Here is a 21,362-nt window from a genome sequence, read left to right as displayed (position 1 = left end):
CATGGCTTGAGTTAATTTGGCAACGTCCAGTCGGTTGAAAGTTGTTATTGAACTATTAATCTGCAAAAAAACCCCAGCAATATCAGCCAATTGCCAATGGTTTATTTAAAATTTTTGAATTTCTAATCAAAATTTACCCAATGACTAAGCATTGGTGGTATAGTGGTTAGCATAGCTGCCTTCCAAGCAGTTGACCTGGGTTCGATTCCCAGCCAATGCATAGCTTTTGATGTTTTAATAATGTCCTGTCAGTTTAAAGTTGTTATTTAATTATTAATCAGCAAAAAAAACAGAGATTGCAGCTAATTGCCAATGGTTTATTTAAAATTTTTGAATTTCTAATCCATCTTTACCAAATGACTAAGCAATGGTGGTATAGTGGTTAGCATAGCTGCCTTTCAAGCAGGTGACCTGGGTTCAGTTCCCAGGCAATGTATTTCTTGTGTTATTTTTGCAACGTCCAGTCAGTTGAAAGTCGTTTTTAACTAACAATTGGCAAAAAAATCAGAGATAGCAGCCAATTTCCAATGGTTTATTTAACATTTTGGAATTTCAAGGAAACATTTATTCATGGACTAAGTGTTGGTGGTATAGTGGTTGGCATAGCTACTTTCCAAAAAATTGACCTGCGTTCGATTGCTAGCCTATGCATGGCTTGGGGTTTTTTGGCAACGTCCAGTCCATTGAATGTTGTTATTTAAACATTGATCAGAAAAAACCCCAGGGATAGCAGCCAATTTCCAATGGTTTGTCTAGATTTTAGAATTTCAAGGTAAACATTATCCAAGGACTAAGCATCTGTGGTGTCATGGCTAACATAGCTGCCTTCCAAGAGGTAGACTAGGTTTTGATTCCCAACCAATGCATGGCTTGAGTTGATTTGGCAACGTCCATTCAGTTGAAAGTTGTTATTGAACTATTAATCTGCAAAAAAAACCCAGCAATATCAGCCAATTGCCAATGGTTTATTTAAAATTTTTGAATTTCTAATCAAAATTTAGTCAATGACTAAGCATTGGTGGTATAGTAGTTAGCATAGCTGCCTTCCAAGCAGTTGACCTGGGTTCGATTCCCAGCCAATGCATAGCTTTTGATGTTTTAATAATGTCCAGTCAGTTTAAAGTTGTTATTTAATTATTATTCAGCAAAAACTCCAGAGATAGCAGCCAATTTCCAAGGGTTTGTTTAAGATTTTAGAATTTCAAGGTAAACATCCAAGGACTAAGCATCTGTGGTGTCATGGTGAGCATAGCTGCCTTCCAAGAGGTAGACTAGGTTTTGATTTCCAACCAATGCATGGCTTGAGTTGATTTGGCAACGTCCAGTCAGTTGAAAGTTGTTATTGAACTATTAATCTGCAAAAAAAACCCAGCAATATCAGCCAATTGCCAATGGTTTATTTAAAATTTTTGAATTTCTAATCCATCTTAACCAAATGGCTAAGCATTGGTGGTATAGTGGTTAGCATAGCTCCCTTTCAGGCAGGTGACCTGGGTTCAATTCCCAGGCAATGTATTTCTTGTGTTATTTTTGCAACGTTCAGTCAGTTGAAAGTCGTTTTTCATCTAACAATTGGCAAAAAACTCAGAGATAGCAGCCAATTTCCAATGTTTTATTTAAGATTTTGGAATTTCAGGGAAACATTTATTCATGGACTAAGTGTTGGTGGTATAGTGGTTGGCAAAGCTATTTTCCAAATAATTGACCTGCGTTCGATTCCTAGCCTATGCATGGCTTGGGCTTTGTTGGCAACGTCCAGTCCATTGAATGTTGTTATTTAAACATTGATCAGCAAAAACCCCAGAGATAGCAGCCAATTTCCAATGGTTTGTTTAGATTTTAGAATTTCAAGGTAAACATTATCCAAGGACTAAGCATCTGTGGTGTCATGGCTAACATAGCTGCCTTCCAAGAGGTAGACTAGGTTTTGATTCCCAACCAATGCATGGCTTGAGTTGATTTGGCAACGTCCAGTCAGTTGAAAGTTGTTATTGAACTATTAATCAGCAAAAAAGTCAGAGATCGCAGCCAATTGCCAATGGTTTATGTAAAATTTTTGAATTTCTAATCAAGATGTACCCAATGACTAAGCATTGGTGGAATAGTGGTTAGCATAGCTGCCTTCCAAGCAGTTGACCTGGGTTCGATTCCCAGCCAATGCATAGCTTTTGATGTTTTAATAATGTCCAGTCAGTTTAAAGTTGTTATTTAATTATTATTCAGCAAAAACTCCAGAGATAACAGCCAACTTCCAATGGTGTGTTTAAGATTTTAGAATTTCAAGGTAAACATTATCCAAGGACTAAGCATCTGTGGTGTCATGGCTAACATAGCTGCCTTCCAAGAGGTAGACTAGGTTTTGATTCCCAACCAATGCATGGCTTGAGTTAATTTGGCAACGTCCAGTCGGTTGGAAGTTGTTATTGAACTATTAATCTGCAAAAAAAACCCAGCAATATCAGCCAATTGCCAATGGTTTATTTAAAATTTTTGAATTTCTAATCAAAATTTACCCAATGACTAAGCATTGGTGGTATAGTGGTTAGCATAGCTGCCTTCCAAGCAGTTGACCTGGGTTCGATTCCCAGCCAATGCATAGCTTTTGATGTTTTAATAATGTCCAGTCAGTTTAAAGTTGTTATTTAATTATTAATCAGCAAAAAAAACAGAGATTGCAGCTAATTGCCAATGGTTTATTTAAAATTTTTGAATTTCTAATCCATCTTTACCAAATGACTAAGCAATGGTGGTATAGTGGTTAGCATAGCTGCCTTTCAAGCAGGTGACCTGGGTTCAGTTCCCAGGCAATGTATTTCTTGTGTTATTTTTGCAACGTCCAGTCAGTTGAAAGTCGTTTTTAACTAACAATTGGCAAAAAACTCAGAGATAGCAGCCAATTTCCAATGGTTTATTTAACATTTTGGAATTTCAAGGAAACATTTATTCATGGACTAAGTGTTGGTGGTATAGTGGTTGGCATAGCTACTTTCCAAAAAATTGACCTGCGTTCGATTGCTAGCCTATGCATGGCTTGGGGTTTTTTGGCAACGTCCAGTCCATTGAATGTTGTTATTTAAACATTGATCAGAAAAAACCCCAGAGATAGCAGCCAATTTCCAATGGTTTGTCTAGATTTTAGAATTTCAAGGTAAACATTATCCAAGGACTAAGCATCTGTGGTGTCATGGCTAACATAGCTGCCTTCCAAGAAGTAGACTAGGTTTTGATTCCCAACCAATGCATGGCTTGAGTTAATTTGGCAACGTCCAGTCAGTTGAAAGTTGTTATTGAACTATTAATCAGCAAAAAAACAGAGATCGCAGCCAATTGCCAATGGTTTATGTAAAATTTTTGAATTTCTAATCAAAATTTGCCCAATGACTACGCATTGGTAGTATAGTGGTTAGCATAGCTGCCTTCCAAGCAGTTGACCTGGGTTTGATTCCCAGCCAATGCATAGCTTTTGATGTTTTAATAATATTCCAGTCAGTTTAAAGTTGTTATTTAATTATTATTCAGCAAAAACTCCAGAGATAGCAGCCAACTTCCAATGGTGTGTTTAAGATTTTAGAATTTCAAGGTAAACATTATCCAAGGACTAAGCATCTGTGGTGTCATGGCTAACATAGCTGCCTTCCAAGAGGTAGACTAGGTTTTGATTCCCAACCAATGCATGGCTTGAGTTGATTTGGCAACGTCCAGTCAGTTGAAAGTTATTATTGAACTATAAATCAGCAAAAAAAAAAACAGCAATATCAGCCAATTGCCAATGGTGTATTTGAAATGTATGAGTTTCTGATCAAAATTTACCCAATGACTAAGCATTGGTGGTATAGTGGTTAGCATAGCTGCCTTCCAAGCAGTTGATCTGGGTTCGTTTCCTAGCCAATGCATAGCTATTGATGTTTTAATAATGTCCAGTCAGTTTAAAGTTGTTATTTAATTATTATTCAGCAAAAACTCCAGAGATAGCAGCCAATTTCCAAGGGTTTGTTTAAAATTTTAGAATTTCAAGGTAAACATCCAAGGACTAAGCATCTGTGGTGTCATGGCGAGCATAGCTGCCTTCCAAGAGGTAGACTAGGTTTTGATTTTCAACCAATGCATGGCTTGAGTTGATTTGGCAACGTCCAGTCAGTTGAAAGTTGTTATTGAACTATTAATCTGCAAAAAAAACCCAGCAATATCAGCCAATTGCCAATGGTTTATTTAAAATTTTTGAATTTCTAATCAAAATTTACCCAATGACTAAGCATTGGTGGTATAGTGGTTAGAATAGCTGCCTTCCAAGCAGTTGACCTGGGTTCGATTCCCAGCCAATGCATAGCTTTTGATGTTTTAATAATGTCCAGTCAGTTTAAAGTTGTTATTTAATTATTATTCAGCAAAAACTCCAGAGATAGCAGCCAATTTCCAAGGGTTTGTTTAAGATTTTAGAATTTCAAGGTAAACATCCAAGGACTAAGCATCTGTGGTGTCATGGTGAGCATAGCTGCCTTCCAAGAGGTAGACTAGGTTTTGATTTCCAACCAATGCATGGCTTGAGTTGATTTGGCAACGTCCAGTCAGTTGAAAGTTGTTATTGAACTATTAATCTGCAAAAAAAACCCAGCAATATCAGCCAATTGCCAATGGTTTATTTAAAATTTTTGAATTTCTAATCCATCTTTACCAAATGGCTAAGCATTGGTGGTATAGTGGTTAGCATAGCTGCCTTTCAGGCAGGTGACCTGGGTTCAATTCCCAGGCAATGTATTTCTTGTGTTATTTTTGCAACGTTCAGTCAGTTGAAAGTCGTTTTTCATCTAACAATTGGCAAAAAACTCAGAGATAGCAGCCAATTTCCAATGTTTTATTTAAGATTTTGGAATTTCAAGGAAACATTTATTCATGGACTAAGTGTTGGTGGTATAGTGGTTGGCAAAGCTATTTTCCAAATAATTGACCTGCGTTCGATTCCTAGCCTATGCATGGCTTGGGCTTTGTTGGCAACGTCCAGTCCATTGAATGTTGTTATTTAAACATTGATCAGCAAAAACCCCAGAGATAGCAGCCAATTTCCAATGGTTTGTCTAGATTTTAGAATTTCAAGGTAAACATTATCCAAGGACTAAGCATCTGTGGTGTCATGGCTAACATAGCTGCCTTCCAAGAGGTAGACTAGGTTTTGATTCCCAACCAGTGCATGGCTTGAGTTAATTTGGCAACGTCCAGTCAGTTGAAAATTGTTATTGAACTATTAATCAGCAAAAAAAACAGAGATTGCAGCTAATTGCCAATGGTTTATTTAAAATTTTTGAATTTCTAATCCATCTTTATCAAATGACTAAGCAATGGTGGTATAGTGGTTAGCATAGCTGCCTTTCAAGCAGGTGACCTGGGTTCAGTTCCCAGCCAATGTATTTCTTGTGTTATTTTTTCAACGTCCAGTCAGTTGAAAGTCGTTTTTAACTAACAATTGGCAAAAAACTCAGAGATAGCAGCCAATTTCCAATGGTTTTTTTAACATTTTGGAATTTCAAGGAAACATTTATTCATGGACTAAGTGTTGGTTCGATTGCTAGCCTATGCATGGCTTGGGGTTTTTTGGCAACTTCCAGTCCATTGAATGTTGTTATTTAAACATTGATCAGCAAAAACCCCAGAGATAGCAGCCAATTTCCAATGGTTTGTCTAGATTTTAGAATTTCAAGGTAAACATTATCCAAGGACTAAGCATCTGTGGTGTCATGGCTAACATAGCTGCCTTCCAAGAGGTAGACTAGGTTTTGATTCCCAACCAATGCATGGCTTGAGTTAATTTGGCAACGTCCAGTCAGTTGAAAGTTGTTATTGAACTATTAATCAGCAAAAAAACAGAGATCGCAGCCAATTGCCAATGGTTGATGTAAAATTTTTGAATTTCTAATCAAAATTTGCCCAATGACTACGCATTGGTAGTATAGTGGTTAGCATAGCTGCCTTCCAAGCAGTTGACCTGGGTTTGATTCCCAGCCAATGCATAGCTTTTGATGTTTTAATAATATTCCAGTCAGTTTAAAGTTGTTATTTAATTATTATTCAGCAAAAACTCCAGAGATAGCAGCCAACTTCCAATGGTGTGTTTAAGATTTTAGAATTTCAAGGTAAACATCCAAGGACTAAGCATCTGTGCTGTCATGGCGAGCATAGCTGCCTTCCAAGAGGTAGACTAGGTTTTGATTTCCAACCAATGCATGGCTTGAGTTGATTTGGCAATGTCCAGTCAGTTGAAAGTTGTTATTGAACTATTAATCTGCAAAAAAAACCCAGCAAAATCAGCCAATTGCCAATGGTTTATTTAAAATTTTTGAATTTCTAATAAAAATTTACCCAATGACTAAGCATTGGTGGTATAGTGGTTAGCATAGCTGCCTTCCAAGCAGTTGACCTGGGTTCGATTCCCAGCCAATGCATAGCTTTTGATGTTTTAATAATGTCCAGTCAGTTTAAAGTTGTTATTTAATTATTAATCAGCAAAAACTCCAGAGATAGCAGCCAATTTCCAAGGGTTTGTTTAAGATTTTAGAATTTCAAGGTAAACATCCAAGGACTAAGCATCTGTGGTGTCATGGTGAGCATAGCTGCCTTCCAAGAGGTGGACTAGGTTTTGATTTCCAACCAATGCATGGCTTGAGTTGATTTGGCAACGTCCAGTCAGTTGAAAGTTGTTATTGAACTATTAATCTGCAAAAAAAACCCAGCAATATCAGCCAATTGCCAATGGTTTATTTAAAATTTTTGAATTTCTAATCCATCTTTACCAAATGGCTAAGCATTGGTGGTATAGTGGTTAGCATAGCTGCCTTTCAGGCAGGTGACCTGGGTTCAATTCCCAGGCAATGTATTTCTTGTGTTATTTTTGCAACGTCCAGTCAGTTGAAAGTCGTTTTTAACTAACAATTGGCAAAAAACTCAGAGATAGCAGCCAATTTCCAATGGTTTATTTAACATTTTGGAATTTCAAGGAAACATTTATTCATGGACTAAGTGTTAGTGGTATAGTGGTTGGCATAGCTATTTTCCAAAAAATTGACCTGCGTTCGATTGCTAGTCTATGCATGGCTTGGGGTTTTTTGGCAACGTCCAGTCCATTGAATGTTGTTATTTAAACATTGATCAGCAAAAACCCCAGAGATAGCAGCCAATTTCCAATGGTTTGTCTAGATTTTAGAATTTCAAGGTAAACATTATTCAAGGACTAAGCATCTGTGGTGTCATGGCTAACATAGCTGCCTTCCAAGAGGTAGACTAGGTTTTGATTCCCAACCAATGCATGGCTTGAGTTAATTTGGCAACGTCCAGTCGGTTGAAAGTTGTTATTGAACTATTAATCAGCAAAAAAAACAGAGATCGCAGCCAATTGCCAATGGTTTATGTAAAATTTTTGAATTTCTAATCAAAATTTGCCCAATGACTACGCATTGGTAGTATAGTGGTTAGCATAGCTGCCTTCCAAGCAGTTGACCTGGGTTTGGTTCCCAGCCAATGCTAAGCTTTTGATGTTTTAATAATATTCCAGTCAGTTTAAAGTTGTTATTTAATTATTATTCAGCAAAAAGGCCAGAGATAGCAGCCAATTTCCAATGGTGTGTTTAAGATTTTAGAATTTCAAGGCAAATATTATCCAAGGACTAAGCATCTGTGGTGTCATGGCTAGCATAGCTGCCTTCCAAGAGGTAGACTAGGTTTTGATTCCCAACCAATGCATGGCTTGAGTTAATTTGGCAACGTCCATTCAGTTGAAAGTTGTTATTGAACTATTAATCTGCAAAAAAAAAATAGCAATATCAGCCAATTGCCAATGGTTTATTTAAAATTTTTGAATTTCTAATCCATCTTTACCAAATGGCTAAGCATTGGTGGTATAGTGGTTAGCATAGCTGCCTTTCAGGCAGGTGACCTGGGTTCAATTCCCAGGCAATGTATTTCTTGTGTTATTTTTGCAACGTCCAGTCAGTTGAAAGTCGTTTTTTAACTAACAATTGGCAAAAAACTCAGAGATAGCAGCCAAATTCCAATGGTGTGTTTAAGATTTTAGAATTTCAAGGTAAACATTATCCAAGGACTAAGCATCTGTGGTGTCATGGCTAACATAGCTGCCTTCCAAGAGGTAGACTAGGTTTTGATTCACAACCAATGCATGGCTTGAGTTAATTTGGCAACGTCCAGTCAGTTGAAAATTGTTATTGAACTATTAATCAGCAAAAAAAAACAGATATCGCAGCCAATTGCCAATGGTTTATTTAAAATTTTTGAATTTCTAATCCATCTTTCTAAATGACTGAGCTTTGGTGGTATAGTGGTTAGCATCGTTTCCTTTCAAGCAGGTGACCTAGGTTCGATTCCCAGCTAAGGTATATCTTGTGTTATTTTTGCAACGTCCAGTCAGTTGAAAGTCGTTTTTTAACTTACAATTGGCAAAAACCCCAGAGATAGCAGCCAATTTCGAATGGTTTGTTTAGATTTTAGAATTTCAAGGTAAACATTATCCACGGACTAAGCATCTGTGGTGTCATGGCTAACATAGTTGCGTTCCAAGAGGTAGACTAGGTTTTGATTCCCAACCAATGCATGGCTTGAGTTAGTTTGGCAACATCCAGTCAGTTGAAAATTGTTATTGAACTATTAATCGGCAAAAAAAACAGAGATTGCAGCCAATTGCCAATGGTTTATTTTAAATTTTTGAATTTCTAATCCATCTTTACTAAATGACTGAGCTTTGGTGGAATAGTGGTTAGCATCGCTTCCTTTCAAGCAGGTGACCTGGGTTAGATTCCCAGCCAATGTATATCTTGTGTTGTTTTTGCAATGTCCAGTCAGTTGAAAGTCGTTTTTTAACTAACAATTAGCAAAAAAACTCCAGAGATAGCAGCCAATTGCCAATGGTTTATTTAAAATTTTTGAATTTCTAATCCATCTTTACCAAATGACTAAGCAATGGTGGTATAGTGGTTAGCATAGCTGCCTTTCAAGCAGGTGACCTGGGTTCAGTTCCCAGGCAATGTATTTCTTGTGTTATTTTTGCAACGTCCAGTCAGTTGAAAGTCGTTTTTAACTAACAATTGGCAAAAAACTCAGAGATAGCAGCCAATTTCCAATGGTTTATTTAACATTTTGGAATTTCAAGGAAACATTTATTCATGGACTAAGTGTTGGTGGTATAGTGGTTGGCATAGCTACTTTCCAAAAAATTGACCTGCGTTCGATTGCTAGCCTATGCATGGCTTGGGGTTTTTTGGCAACGTCCAGTCCATTGAATGTTGTTATTTAAACATTGATCAGAAAAAACCCCAGGGATAGCAGCCAATTTCCAATGGTTTGTCTAGATTTTAGAATTTCAAGGTAAACATTATCCAAGGACTAAGCATCTGTGGTGTCATGGCTAACATAGCTGCCTTCCAAGAGGTAGACTAGGTTTTGATTCCCAACCAATGCATGGCTTGAGTTGATTTGGCAACGTCCATTCAGTTGAAAGTTGTTATTGAACTATTAATCTGCAAAAAAAACCCAGCAATATCAGCCAATTGCCAATGGTTTATTTAAAATTTTTGAATTTCTAATCAAAATTTAGTCAATGACTAAGCATTGGTGGTATAGTGGTTAGCATAGCTGCCTTCCAAGCAGTTGACCTGGGTTCGATTCCCAGCCAATGCATAGCTTTTGATGTTTTAATAATGTCCAGTCAGTTTAAAGTTGTTATTTAATTATTATTCAGCAAAAACTCCAGAGATAGCAGCCAATTTCCAAGGGTTTGTTTAAGATTTTAGAATTTCAAGGTAAACATCCAAGGACTAAGCATCTGTGGTGTCATGGTGAGCATAGCTGCCTTCCAAGAGGTAGACTAGGTTTTGATTTCCAACCAATGCATGGCTTGAGTTGATTTGGCAACGTCCAGTCAGTTGAAAGTTGTTATTGAACTATTAATCTGCAAAAAAAACCCAGCAATATCAGCCAATTGCCAATGGTTTATTTAAAATTTTTGAATTTCTAATCCATCTTAACCAAATGGCTAAGCATTGGTGGTATAGTGGTTAGCATAGCTCCCTTTCAGGCAGGTGACCTGGGTTCAATTCCCAGGCAATGTATTTCTTGTGTTATTTTTGCAACGTTCAGTCAGTTGAAAGTCGTTTTTCATCTAACAATTGGCAAAAAACTCAGAGATAGCAGCCAATTTCCAATGTTTTATTTAAGATTTTGGAATTTCAGGGAAACATTTATTCATGGACTAAGTGTTGGTGGTATAGTGGTTGGCAAAGCTATTTTCCAAATAATTGACCTGCGTTCGATTCCTAGCCTATGCATGGCTTGGGCTTTGTTGGCAACGTCCAGTCCATTGAATGTTGTTATTTAAACATTGATCAGCAAAAACCCCAGAGATAGCAGCCAATTTCCAATGGTTTGTTTAGATTTTAGAATTTCAAGGTAAACATTATCCAAGGACTAAGCATCTGTGGTGTCATGGCTAACATAGCTGCCTTCCAAGAGGTAGACTAGGTTTTGATTCCCAACCAATGCATGGCTTGAGTTGATTTGGCAACGTCCAGTCAGTTGAAAGTTGTTATTGAACTATTAATCAGCAAAAAAGTCAGAGATCGCAGCCAATTGCCAATGGTTTATGTAAAATTTTTGAATTTCTAATCAAGATGTACCCAATGACTAAGCATTGGTGGTATAGTGGTTAGCATAGCTGCCTTCCAAGCAGTTGACCTGGGTTCGATTCCCAGCCAATGCATAGCTTTTGATGTTTTAATAATGTCCAGTCAGTTTAAAGTTGTTATTTAATTATTATTCAGCAAAAACTCCAGAGATAACAGCCAACTTCCAATGGTGTGTTTAAGATTTTAGAATTTCAAGGTAAACATTATCCAAGGACTAAGCATCTGTGGTGTCATGGCTAACATAGCTGCCTTCCAAGAGGTAGACTAGGTTTTGATTCCCAACCAATGCATGGCTTGAGTTAATTTGGCAACGTCCAGTCGGTTGGAAGTTGTTATTGAACTATTAATCTGCAAAAAAAACCCAGCAATATCAGCCAATTGCCAATGGTTTATTTAAAATTTTTGAATTTCTAATCAAAATTTACCCAATGACTAAGCATTGGTGGTATAGTGGTTAGCATAGCTGCCTTCCAAGCAGTTGACCTGGGTTCGATTCCCAGCCAATGCATAGCTTTTGATGTTTTAATAATGTCCAGTCAGTTTAAAGTTGTTATTTAATTATTAATCAGCAAAAAAAACAGAGATTGCAGCTAATTGCCAATGGTTTATTTAAAATTTTTGAATTTCTAATCCATCTTTACCAAATGACTAAGCAATGGTGGTATAGTGGTTAGCATAGCTGCCTTTCAAGCAGGTGACCTGGGTTCAGTTCCCAGGCAATGTATTTCTTGTGTTATTTTTGCAACGTCCAGTCAGTTGAAAGTCGTTTTTAACTAACAATTGGCAAAAAACTCAGAGATAGCAGCCAATTTCCAATGGTTTATTTAACATTTTGGAATTTCAAGGAAACATTTATTCATGGACTAAGTGTTGGTGGTATAGTGGTTGGCATAGCTACTTTCCAAAAAATTGACCTGCGTTCGATTGCTAGCCTATGCATGGCTTGGGGTTTTTTGGCAACGTCCAGTCCATTGAATGTTGTTATTTAAACATTGATCAGAAAAAACCCCAGAGATAGCAGCCAATTTCCAATGGTTTGTCTAGATTTTAGAATTTCAAGGTAAACATTATCCAAGGACTAAGCATCTGTGGTGTCATGGCTAACATAGCTGCCTTCCAAGAAGTAGACTAGGTTTTGATTCCCAACCAATGCATGGCTTGAGTTAATTTGGCAACGTCCAGTCAGTTGAAAGTTGTTATTGAACTATTAATCAGCAAAAAAACAGAGATCGCAGCCAATTGCCAATGGTTTATGTAAAATTTTTGAATTTCTAATCAAAATTTGCCCAATGACTACGCATTGGTAGTATAGTGGTTAGCATAGCTGCCTTCCAAGCAGTTGACCTGGGTTTGATTCCCAGCCAATGCATAGCTTTTGATGTTTTAATAATATTCCAGTCAGTTTAAAGTTGTTATTTAATTATTATTCAGCAAAAACTCCAGAGATAGCAGCCAACTTCCAATGGTGTGTTTAAGATTTTAGAATTTCAAGGTAAACATTATCCAAGGACTAAGCATCTGTGGTGTCATGGCTAACATAGCTGCCTTCCAAGAGGTAGACTAGGTTTTGATTCCCAACCAATGCATGGCTTGAGTTGATTTGGCAACGTCCAGTCAGTTGAAAGTTATTATTGAACTATAAATCAGCAAAAAAAAAAACAGCAATATCAGCCAATTGCCAATGGTGTATTTGAAATGTATGAGTTTCTGATCAAAATTTACCCAATGACTAAGCATTGGTGGTATAGTGGTTAGCATAGCTGCCTTCCAAGCAGTTGATCTGGGTTCGTTTCCTAGCCAATGCATAGCTATTGATGTTTTAATAATGTCCAGTCAGTTTAAAGTTGTTATTTAATTATTATTCAGCAAAAACTCCAGAGATAGCAGCCAATTTCCAAGGGTTTGTTTAAAATTTTAGAATTTCAAGGTAAACATCCAAGGACTAAGCATCTGTGGTGTCATGGCGAGCATAGCTGCCTTCCAAGAGGTAGACTAGGTTTTGATTTTCAACCAATGCATGGCTTGAGTTGATTTGGCAACGTCCAGTCAGTTGAAAGTTGTTATTGAACTATTAATCTGCAAAAAAAACCCAGCAATATCAGCCAATTGCCAATGGTTTATTTAAAATTTTTGAATTTCTAATCAAAATTTACCCAATGACTAAGCATTGGTGGTATAGTGGTTAGAATAGCTGCCTTCCAAGCAGTTGACCTGGGTTCGATTCCCAGCCAATGCATAGCTTTTGATGTTTTAATAATGTCCAGTCAGTTTAAAGTTGTTATTTAATTATTATTCAGCAAAAACTCCAGAGATAGCAGCCAATTTCCAAGGGTTTGTTTAAGATTTTAGAATTTCAAGGTAAACATCCAAGGACTAAGCATCTGTGGTGTCATGGTGAGCATAGCTGCCTTCCAAGAGGTAGACTAGGTTTTGATTTCCAACCAATGCATGGCTTGAGTTGATTTGGCAACGTCCAGTCAGTTGAAAGTTGTTATTGAACTATTAATCTGCAAAAAAAACCCAGCAATATCAGCCAATTGCCAATGGTTTATTTAAAATTTTTGAATTTCTAATCCATCTTTACCAAATGGCTAAGCATTGGTGGTATAGTGGTTAGCATAGCTGCCTTTCAGGCAGGTGACCTGGGTTCAATTCCCAGGCAATGTATTTCTTGTGTTATTTTTGCAACGTTCAGTCAGTTGAAAGTCGTTTTTCATCCAACAATTGGCAAAAAACTCAGAGATAGCAGCCAATTTCCAATGTTTTATTTAAGATTTTGGAATTTCAAGGAAACATTTATTCATGGACTAAGTGTTGGTGGTATAGTGGTTGGCAAAGCTATTTTCCAAATAATTGACCTGCGTTCGATTCCTAGCCTATGCATGGCTTGGGCTTTGTTGGCAACGTCCAGTCCATTGAATGTTGTTATTTAAACATTGATCAGCAAAAACCCCAGAGATAGCAGCCAATTTCCAATGGTTTGTCTAGATTTTAGAATTTCAAGGTAAACATTATCCAAGGACTAAGCATCTGTGGTGTCATGGCTAACATAGCTGCCTTCCAAGAGGTAGACTAGGTTTTGATTCACAACCAATGCATGGCTTGAGTTAATTTGGCAACGTCCAGTCAGTTGAAAATTGTTATTGAACTATTAATCAGCAAAAAAAAACAGATATCGCAGCCAATTGCCAATGGTTTATTTAAAATTTTTGAATTTCTAATCCATCTTTCTAAATGACTGAGCTTTGGTGGTATAGTGGTTAGCATCGTTTCCTTTCAAGCAGGTGACCTGGGTTCGATTCCCAGCTAAGGTATATCTTGTGTTATTTTTGCAACGTCCAGTCAGTTGAAAGTCGTTTTTTAACTTACAATTGGCAAAAACCCCAGAGATAGCAGCCAATTTCGAATGGTTTGTTTAGATTTTAGAATTTCAAGGTAAACATTATCCACGGACTAAGCATCTGTGGTGTCATGGCTAACATAGTTGCGTTCCAAGAGGTAGACTAGGTTTTGATTCCCAACCAATGCATGGCTTGAGTTAGTTTGGCAACATCCAGTCAGTTGAAAATTGTTATTGAACTATTAATCGGCAAAAAAAACAGAGATTGCAGCCAATTGCCAATGGTTTATTTAAAATTTTTGAATTTCTAATCCATCTTTACTAAATGACTGAGCTTTGGTGGAATAGTGGTTAGCATCGCTTCCTTTCAAGCAGGTGACCTGGGTTAGATTCCCAGCCAATGTATATCTTGTGTTGTTTTTGCAATGTCCAGTCAGTTGAAAGTCGTTTTTTAACTAACAATTAGCAAAAAAACTCCAGAGATAGCAGCCAATTTCCAAGGGTTTGTTTAAGATTTTAGAATTTCAAGGTAAACATCCAAGGACTAAGCATCTGTGGTGTCATGGCTAACATAGCTGCCTTCCAAGAGGTAGACTAGGTTTTGATTCCCAACCAATGCATTGCTTGAGTTGATTTGGCAACGACCAGTCAGTTGAAAGTTATTATTGAACTATTAATCAGCAAAAAAAAAACAGCAATATCAGCCAATTGCCAATGGTGTATTTGAAATGTATGAGTTTCTAATCAAAATTCACCCAATGACTAAGCATTGGTGGCATAGTGGTTAGCATAGCTGCCTTCCAAGCAGTTGACCTGGGTTCGATTCCCAGCCAATGCATAGCTTTTGATGTTTTAATAATGTCCAGTCAGTTTAAAGTTGTTATTTAATTATTATTCAGCAAAAACTCCAGAGATAGCAGCCAATTTCCAAGGGTTTGTTTAAAATTTTAGAATTTCAAGGTAAACATCCAAGGACTAAGCATCTGTGGTGTCATGGCGAGCATAGCTGCCTTCCAAGAGGTAGACTAGGTTTTGATTTCCAACCAATGCATGGCTTGAGTTGATTTGGCAACGTCCAGTCAGTTGAAAGTTGTTATTGAACTATTAATCAGCAAAAAAAACAGAGATTGCAGCTAATTGCCAATGGTTTATTTAAAATTTTTGAATTTCTAATCCATCTTTATCAAATGACTAAGCAATGGTGGTATAGTGGTTAGCATAGCTGCCTTTCAAGCAGGTGACCTGGGTTCAGTTCCCAGCCAATGTATTTCTTGTGTTATTTTTTCAACGTCCAGTCAGTTGAAAGTCGTTTTTAACTAACAATTGGCAAAAAACTCAGAGATAGCAGCCAATTTCCAATGGTTTTTTTAACATTTTGGAATTTCAAGGAAACATTTATTCATGGACTAAGTGTTGGTTCGATTGCTAGCCTATGCATGGCTTGGGGTTTTTTGGCAACTTCCAGTCCATTGAATGTTGTTATTTAAACATTGATCAGCAAAAACCCCAGAGATAGCAGCCAATTTCCAATGGTTTGTCTAGATTTTAGAATTTCAAGGTAAACATTATCCAAGGACTAAGCATCTGTGGTGTCATGGCTAACATAGCTGCCTTCCAAGAGGTAGACTAGGTTTTGATTCCCAACCAATGCATGGCTTGAGTTAATTTGGCAACGTCCAGTCAGTTGAAAGTTGTTATTGAACTATTAATCAGCAAAAAAACAGAGATCGCAGCCAATTGCCAATGGTTTATGTAAAATTTTTGAATTTCTAATCAAAATTTGCCCAATGACTACGCATTGGTAGTATAGTGGTTAGCATAGCTGCCTTCCAACCAGTTGACCTGGGTTTGATTCCCAGCCAATGCATAGCTTTTGAAGTTTTAATAATATTCCAGTCAGTTTAAAGTTGTTATTTAATTATTATTCAGCAAAAACTCCAGAGATAGCAGCCAACTTCCAATGGTGTGTTTAAGATTTTAGAATTTCAAGGTAAACATCCAAGGACTAAGCATCTGTGCTGTCATGGCGAGCATAGCTGCCTTCCAAGAGGTAGACTAGGTTTTGATTTCCAACCAATGCATGGCTTGAGTTGATTTGGCAATGTCCAGTCAGTTGAAAGTTGTTATTGAACTATTAATCTGCAAAAAAAACCCAGCAAAATCAGCCAATTGCCAATGGTTTATTTAAAATTTTTGAATTTCTTTTAAAAATTTACCCAATGACTAAGCATTGGTGGTATAGTGGTTAGCATAGCTGCCTTCCAAGCAGTTGACCTGGGTTCGATTCCCAGCCAATGCTAAGCTTTTGATGTTTTAATAATATTCCAGTCAGTTTAAAGTTGTTATTTAATTATTATTCAGCAAAAAGGCCAGAGATAGCAGCCAATTTCCAATGGTGTGTTTAAGATTTTAGAATTTCAAGGCAAATATTATCCAAGGACTAAGCATCTGTGGTGTCATGGCTAGCATAGCTGCCTTCCAAGAGGTAGACTAGGTTTTGATTCCCAACCAATGCATGGCTTGAGTTAATTTGGCAACGTCCATTCAGTTGTAAGTTGTTATTGAACTATTAATCTGCAAAAAAAAAATAGCAATATCAGCCAATTGCCAATGGTTTATTTAAAATTTTTGAATTTCTAATCCATCTTTACCAAATGGCTAAGCTTTGGTGGTATAGTGGTTAGCATAGCTGCCTTTCAGGCAGGTGACCTGGGTTCAATTCCCAGGGAATGTATTTCTTGTGTTATTTTTGCAACGTCCAGTCAGTTGAAAGTCGTTTTTTAACTAACAATTGGCAAAAAACTCAGAGATAGCAGCCAACTTCCAATGGTGTGTTTAAGATTTTAGAATTTCAAGGTAAACATTATCCAAGGACTAAGCATCTGTGGTGTCATGGCTAACATAGCTGCCTTCCAAGAGGTAGACTAGGTTTTGATTCCCAACCAATGCATGGCTTGAGTTAATTTGGCAACGTCCAGTCAGTTGAAAATTGTTATTGAACTATTAATCAGCAAAAAAAAACAGATATCGCAGCCAATTGCCAATGGTTTATTTAAAATTTTTGAATTTCTAATCCATCTTTCTAAATGACTGAGCTTTGGTGGTATAGTGGTTAGCATCGTTTCCTTTCAAGCAGGTGACCTGGGTTCGATTCCCAGCTAAGGTATATCTTGTGTTATTTTTGCAACGTCCAGTCAGTTGAAAGTCGTTTTTTAACTTACAATTGGCAAAAACCCCAGAGATAGCAGCCAATTTCGAATGGTTTGTTTAGATTTTAGAATTTCAAGGTAAACATTATCCACGGACTAAGCATCTGTGGTGTCATGGCTAACATAGTTGCGTTCCAAGAGGTAGACTAGGTTTTGATTCCCAACCAATGCATGGCTTGAGTTAGTTTGGCAACATCCAGTCAGTTGAAAATTGTTATTGAACTATTAATCGGCAAAAAAAACAGAGATTGCAGCCAATTGCCAATGGTTTATTTAAAATTTTTGAATTTCTAATCCATCTTTACTAAATGACTGAGCTTTGGTGGAATAGTGGTTAGCATCGCTTCCTTTCAAGCAGGTGACCTGGGTTAGATTCCCAGCCAATGTATATCTTGTGTTGTTTTTGCAATGTCCAGTCAGTTGAAAGTCGTTTTTTAACTAACAATTAGCAAAAAAACTCCAGAGATAGCAGCCAATTTCCAAGGGTTTGTTTAAGATTTTAGAATTTCAAGGTAAACATCCAAGGACTAAGCATCTGTGGTGTCATGGCTAACATAGCTGCCTTCCAAGAGGTAGACTAGGTTTTGATTCCCAACCAATGCATTGCTTGAGTTGATTTGGCAACGACCAGTCAGTTGAAAGTTATTATTGAACTATTAATCAGCAAAAAAAAAACAGCAATATCAGCCAATTGCCAATGGTGTATTTGAAATGTATGAGTTTCTAATCAAAATTCACCCAATGACTAAGCATTGGTGGCATAGTGGTTAGCATAGCTGCCTTCCAAGCAGTTGACCTGGGTTCGATTCCCAGCCAATGCATAGCTTTTGATGTTTTAATAATGTCCAGTCAGTTTAAAGTTGTTATTTAATTATTATTCAGCAAAAACTCCAGAGATAGCAGCCAATTTCCAAGGGTTTGTTTAAAATTTTAGAATTTCAAGGTAAACATCCAAGGACTAAGCATCTGTGGTGTCATGGCGAGCATAGCTGCCTTCCAAGAGGTAGACTAGGTTTTGATTTCCAACCAATGCATGGCTTGAGTTGATTTGGCAACGTCCAGTCAGTTGAAAGTTGTTATTGAACTATTAATCTGCAAAAAAAACCCAGCAATATCAGCCAATTGCCAATGGTTTATTTAACATTTTTGAATTTCTAATCCATCTTAACCAAATGGCTAAGCATTGGTGGTATAGTGGTTAGCATAGCTGCCTTTCAGGCAGGTGACCTGGGTTCAATTCCCAGGCAATGTATTTCTTGTGTTATTTTTGCAACGTTCAGTCAGTTGAAAGTCGTTTTTCATCTAACAATTGGCAAAAAACTCAGAGATAGCAGCCAATTTCCAATGTTTTATTTAAGATTTTGGAATTTCAAGGAAACATTTATTCATGGACTAAGTGTTGGTGGTATAGTGGTTGGCAAAGCTATTTTCCAAATAATTGACCTGCGTTCGATTGCTAGCCTATGCATGGCTTGGGGTTTTTTGGCAACTTCCAGTCCATTGAATGTTGTTATTTAAACATTGATCAGCAAAAACCCCAGAGATAGCAGCCAATTTCCAATGGTTTGTCTAGATTTTAGAATTTCAAGGTAAACATTATCCAAGGACTAAGCATCTGTGGTGTCATGGCTAACATAGCTGCCTTCCAAGAGGTAGACTAGGTTTTGATTCCCAACCAATGCATGGCTTTAGTTGATTTGGCAACGTCCAGTCAGTTGAAAGTTGTTATTGAACTATTAATCAGCAAAAAAATCAGAGATCGCAGCCAATTGCCAATGGTTTATGTAAAATTTTTGAATTTCTAATCAAGATGTACCCAATGACTAAGCATTGGTGGTATAGTGGTTAGCATAGATGCCTTCCAAGCAGTTGACCTGGGTTCGATTCCCAGCCAATGCATAGCTTTTGATGTTTTAATAATGTCCAGTCAGTTTAAAGTTGTTATTTAATTATTATTCAGCAAAAACTCCAGAGATAACAGCCAACTTCCAATGGTGTGTTTAAGATTTTAGAATTTCAAGGTAAACATTATCCAAGGACTAAGCATCTGTGGTGTCATGGCTAACATAGCTGCCTTCCAAGAGGTAGACTAGGTTTTGATTCCCAACCAATGCATGGCTTGAGTTAATTTGGCAACGTCCAGTCAGTTGAAAATTGTTATTGAACTATTAATCAGCAAAAAAAACAGAGATTGCAGCTAATTGCCAATGGTTTATTTAAAATTTTTGAAATTCTAATCCATCTTTACCAAATGAATAAGCGATGGTGGTATAGTGGTTAGCATAGCTGCCTTTCACGCAGGTGACCTGGGTTCAGTTCCCAGGCAATGTATTTCTTGTGTTATTTTTTCAACGTCCAGTCAGTTGAAAGTCGTTTTTAACTAACAATTGGCAAAAAACTCAGAGATAGCAGCCAATTTCCAATGGTTTATTTAACATTTTGGAATTTCAAGGAAACATTTATTCATGGACTAAGTGTTGCTTCGATTGCTAGCCTATGCATGGCTTGGGGTTTTTTGGCAACGTCCAGTCCATTGAATATTGTTATTTAAACATTGATCAGCAAAAACCCCAGAGATAGCAGCCAATTTCCAATGGTTTGTCTAGATTTTAGAATTTCAAGGTAAACATTATCCAAGGACTAAGCATCTGTGGTGTCATGGCTAACATAGCTGCCTTCCAAGAGGTAGACTAGGTTTTGATTCCCAACCAATGCATGGCTTGAGTTAATTTGGCAACGTCCAGTCAGTTGAAAGTTGTTATTGAACTATTAATCTGCAAAAAAAAAACAGCAATATCAGCCAATTGCCAATGGTTTATTTAAAATTTTTGAATTTCTAATCAAAATTTACCCAATGACTAAGCATTGGTGGTATAGTGGTTAGCATAGCTGCCTTCCAAGCAGTTGACCTGGGTTCGATTCCCAGCCAATGCATAGCTTTTGATGTTTTAATAATGTCCAGTCAGTTTAAAGTTGTTATTTAATTATTATTCAGCAAAAACTCCAGAGATAGCAGCCAATTTCCAAGGGTTTGTTTAAGATTTTAGAATTTCAAGGTAAACATCCAAGGACTAAGCATCCGTGGTGTCATGGTGAGCATAGCTGCCTTCCAAGAGGTGGACTAGGTTTTGATTTCCAACCAATGCATGGCTTGAGTTGATTTGGCAACGTCCAGTCAGTTGAAAGTTGTTATTGAACTATTAATCTGCAAAAAAAACCCAGCAATATCAGCCAATTGCCAATGGTTTATTTAAAATTTTTGAATTTCTAATCCATCTTTACCAAATGGCTAAGCATTGGTGGTATAGTGGTTAGCATAGCTGCCTTTCAGGCAGGTGACCTGGGTTCAATTCCCAGGCAATGTATTTCTTGTGTTATTTTTGCAACGTCCAGTCAGTTGAAAGTCGTTTTTAACTAACAATTGGCAAAAAACTCAGAGATAGCAGCCATTTTCCAATGTTTTATTTAAGATTTTGGAATTTCAAGGAAACATTTATTCATGGACTAAGTGTTAGTGGTATAGTGGTTGGCATAGCTATTTTCCAAAAAATTGACCTGCGTTCGATTGCTAGTCTATGCATGGCTTGGGGTTTTTTGGCAACGTCCAGTCCATTGAATGTTGTTATTTAAACATTGATCAGCAAAAACCCCAGAGATAGCAGCCAATTTCCAATGGTTTGTCTAGATTTTAGAATTTCAAGGTAAACATTATTCAAGGACTAAGCATCTGTGGTGTCATGGCTAACATAGCTGCCTTCCAAGAGGTAGACTAGGTTTTGATTCCCAACCAATGCATGGCTTGAGTTAATTTGGCAACGTCCAGTCGGTTGAAAGTTGTTATTGAACTATTAATCAGCAAAAAAAACAGAGATCGCAGCCAATTGCCAATGGTTTATGTAAAATTTTTGAATTTCTAATCAAAATTTGCCCAATGACTACGCATTGGTAGTATAGTGGTTAGCATAGCTGCCTTCCTAGCAGTTGACCTGGGTTTGATTCCCAGCCAATGCATAGCTTTTGATGTTTTAATAATATTCCAGTCAGTTTAAAGTTGTTATTTAATTATTATTCAGCAAAAAGGCCAGAGATAGCAGCCAATTTCCAATGGTGTGTTTAAGATTTTAGAATTTCAAG

General features: G+C 37.2%; 23 non-coding genes across 23 annotated transcripts; all 23 read left to right on the top strand.

Moving 5' to 3' along the window:
* Positions 1 to 148: 148 nt before the first annotated feature.
* On the top strand, positions 149 to 220 carry trnag-ucc (transfer RNA glycine (anticodon UCC)). Its single transcript has one exon. It is a non-coding gene; the product is annotated as a tRNA-Gly (tRNA).
* A 792-nt stretch (positions 221 to 1,012) lies between these two features.
* On the top strand, positions 1,013 to 1,084 carry trnag-ucc (transfer RNA glycine (anticodon UCC)). Its single transcript has one exon. It is a non-coding gene; the product is annotated as a tRNA-Gly (tRNA).
* Positions 1,085 to 2,090: 1,006 nt separating this feature from the next.
* On the top strand, positions 2,091 to 2,162 carry trnag-ucc (transfer RNA glycine (anticodon UCC)). Its single transcript has one exon. It is a non-coding gene; the product is annotated as a tRNA-Gly (tRNA).
* A 362-nt stretch (positions 2,163 to 2,524) lies between these two features.
* trnag-ucc (transfer RNA glycine (anticodon UCC)) lies at positions 2,525 to 2,596 on the top strand. The gene has a single exon. It is a non-coding gene; the product is annotated as a tRNA-Gly (tRNA).
* Positions 2,597 to 3,385: 789 nt separating this feature from the next.
* trnag-ucc (transfer RNA glycine (anticodon UCC)) lies at positions 3,386 to 3,457 on the top strand. The gene has a single exon. It is a non-coding gene; the product is annotated as a tRNA-Gly (tRNA).
* Positions 3,458 to 3,821: 364 nt separating this feature from the next.
* Positions 3,822 to 3,893, top strand: trnag-ucc (transfer RNA glycine (anticodon UCC)). The gene has a single exon. It is a non-coding gene; the product is annotated as a tRNA-Gly (tRNA).
* Positions 3,894 to 4,252: 359 nt separating this feature from the next.
* On the top strand, positions 4,253 to 4,324 carry trnag-ucc (transfer RNA glycine (anticodon UCC)). Its single transcript has one exon. It is a non-coding gene; the product is annotated as a tRNA-Gly (tRNA).
* A 1,606-nt stretch (positions 4,325 to 5,930) lies between these two features.
* Positions 5,931 to 6,002, top strand: trnag-ucc (transfer RNA glycine (anticodon UCC)). The gene has a single exon. It is a non-coding gene; the product is annotated as a tRNA-Gly (tRNA).
* A 360-nt stretch (positions 6,003 to 6,362) lies between these two features.
* Positions 6,363 to 6,434, top strand: trnag-ucc (transfer RNA glycine (anticodon UCC)). Its single transcript has one exon. It is a non-coding gene; the product is annotated as a tRNA-Gly (tRNA).
* Positions 6,435 to 7,439: 1,005 nt separating this feature from the next.
* Positions 7,440 to 7,511, top strand: trnag-ucc (transfer RNA glycine (anticodon UCC)). Its single transcript has one exon. It is a non-coding gene; the product is annotated as a tRNA-Gly (tRNA).
* Positions 7,512 to 9,603: 2,092 nt separating this feature from the next.
* Positions 9,604 to 9,675, top strand: trnag-ucc (transfer RNA glycine (anticodon UCC)). The gene has a single exon. It is a non-coding gene; the product is annotated as a tRNA-Gly (tRNA).
* Positions 9,676 to 10,681: 1,006 nt separating this feature from the next.
* Positions 10,682 to 10,753, top strand: trnag-ucc (transfer RNA glycine (anticodon UCC)). Its single transcript has one exon. It is a non-coding gene; the product is annotated as a tRNA-Gly (tRNA).
* Positions 10,754 to 11,115: 362 nt separating this feature from the next.
* Positions 11,116 to 11,187, top strand: trnag-ucc (transfer RNA glycine (anticodon UCC)). Its single transcript has one exon. It is a non-coding gene; the product is annotated as a tRNA-Gly (tRNA).
* Positions 11,188 to 11,976: 789 nt separating this feature from the next.
* trnag-ucc (transfer RNA glycine (anticodon UCC)) lies at positions 11,977 to 12,048 on the top strand. The gene has a single exon. It is a non-coding gene; the product is annotated as a tRNA-Gly (tRNA).
* Positions 12,049 to 12,412: 364 nt separating this feature from the next.
* trnag-ucc (transfer RNA glycine (anticodon UCC)) lies at positions 12,413 to 12,484 on the top strand. Its single transcript has one exon. It is a non-coding gene; the product is annotated as a tRNA-Gly (tRNA).
* Positions 12,485 to 12,843: 359 nt separating this feature from the next.
* On the top strand, positions 12,844 to 12,915 carry trnag-ucc (transfer RNA glycine (anticodon UCC)). The gene has a single exon. It is a non-coding gene; the product is annotated as a tRNA-Gly (tRNA).
* A 1,870-nt stretch (positions 12,916 to 14,785) lies between these two features.
* trnag-ucc (transfer RNA glycine (anticodon UCC)) lies at positions 14,786 to 14,857 on the top strand. The gene has a single exon. It is a non-coding gene; the product is annotated as a tRNA-Gly (tRNA).
* A 957-nt stretch (positions 14,858 to 15,814) lies between these two features.
* On the top strand, positions 15,815 to 15,886 carry trnag-ucc (transfer RNA glycine (anticodon UCC)). The gene has a single exon. It is a non-coding gene; the product is annotated as a tRNA-Gly (tRNA).
* A 360-nt stretch (positions 15,887 to 16,246) lies between these two features.
* Positions 16,247 to 16,318, top strand: trnag-ucc (transfer RNA glycine (anticodon UCC)). The gene has a single exon. It is a non-coding gene; the product is annotated as a tRNA-Gly (tRNA).
* A 1,659-nt stretch (positions 16,319 to 17,977) lies between these two features.
* trnag-ucc (transfer RNA glycine (anticodon UCC)) lies at positions 17,978 to 18,049 on the top strand. The gene has a single exon. It is a non-coding gene; the product is annotated as a tRNA-Gly (tRNA).
* Positions 18,050 to 19,055: 1,006 nt separating this feature from the next.
* Positions 19,056 to 19,127, top strand: trnag-ucc (transfer RNA glycine (anticodon UCC)). The gene has a single exon. It is a non-coding gene; the product is annotated as a tRNA-Gly (tRNA).
* A 963-nt stretch (positions 19,128 to 20,090) lies between these two features.
* On the top strand, positions 20,091 to 20,162 carry trnag-ucc (transfer RNA glycine (anticodon UCC)). The gene has a single exon. It is a non-coding gene; the product is annotated as a tRNA-Gly (tRNA).
* Positions 20,163 to 21,167: 1,005 nt separating this feature from the next.
* On the top strand, positions 21,168 to 21,239 carry trnag-ucc (transfer RNA glycine (anticodon UCC)). Its single transcript has one exon. It is a non-coding gene; the product is annotated as a tRNA-Gly (tRNA).
* The last annotated feature ends 123 nt before the right edge of the window (positions 21,240 to 21,362 follow it).

The sequence above is a fragment of the Nerophis ophidion genome, linkage group LG05, assembly GCF_033978795.1.
Source record: "Nerophis ophidion isolate RoL-2023_Sa linkage group LG05, RoL_Noph_v1.0, whole genome shotgun sequence".
Taxonomy (NCBI): domain Eukaryota; kingdom Metazoa; phylum Chordata; class Actinopteri; order Syngnathiformes; family Syngnathidae; genus Nerophis; species Nerophis ophidion.
Note: the sequence above shows the minus strand (reverse complement) of the source record. Positions and strands in the feature narration are given on the sequence as shown.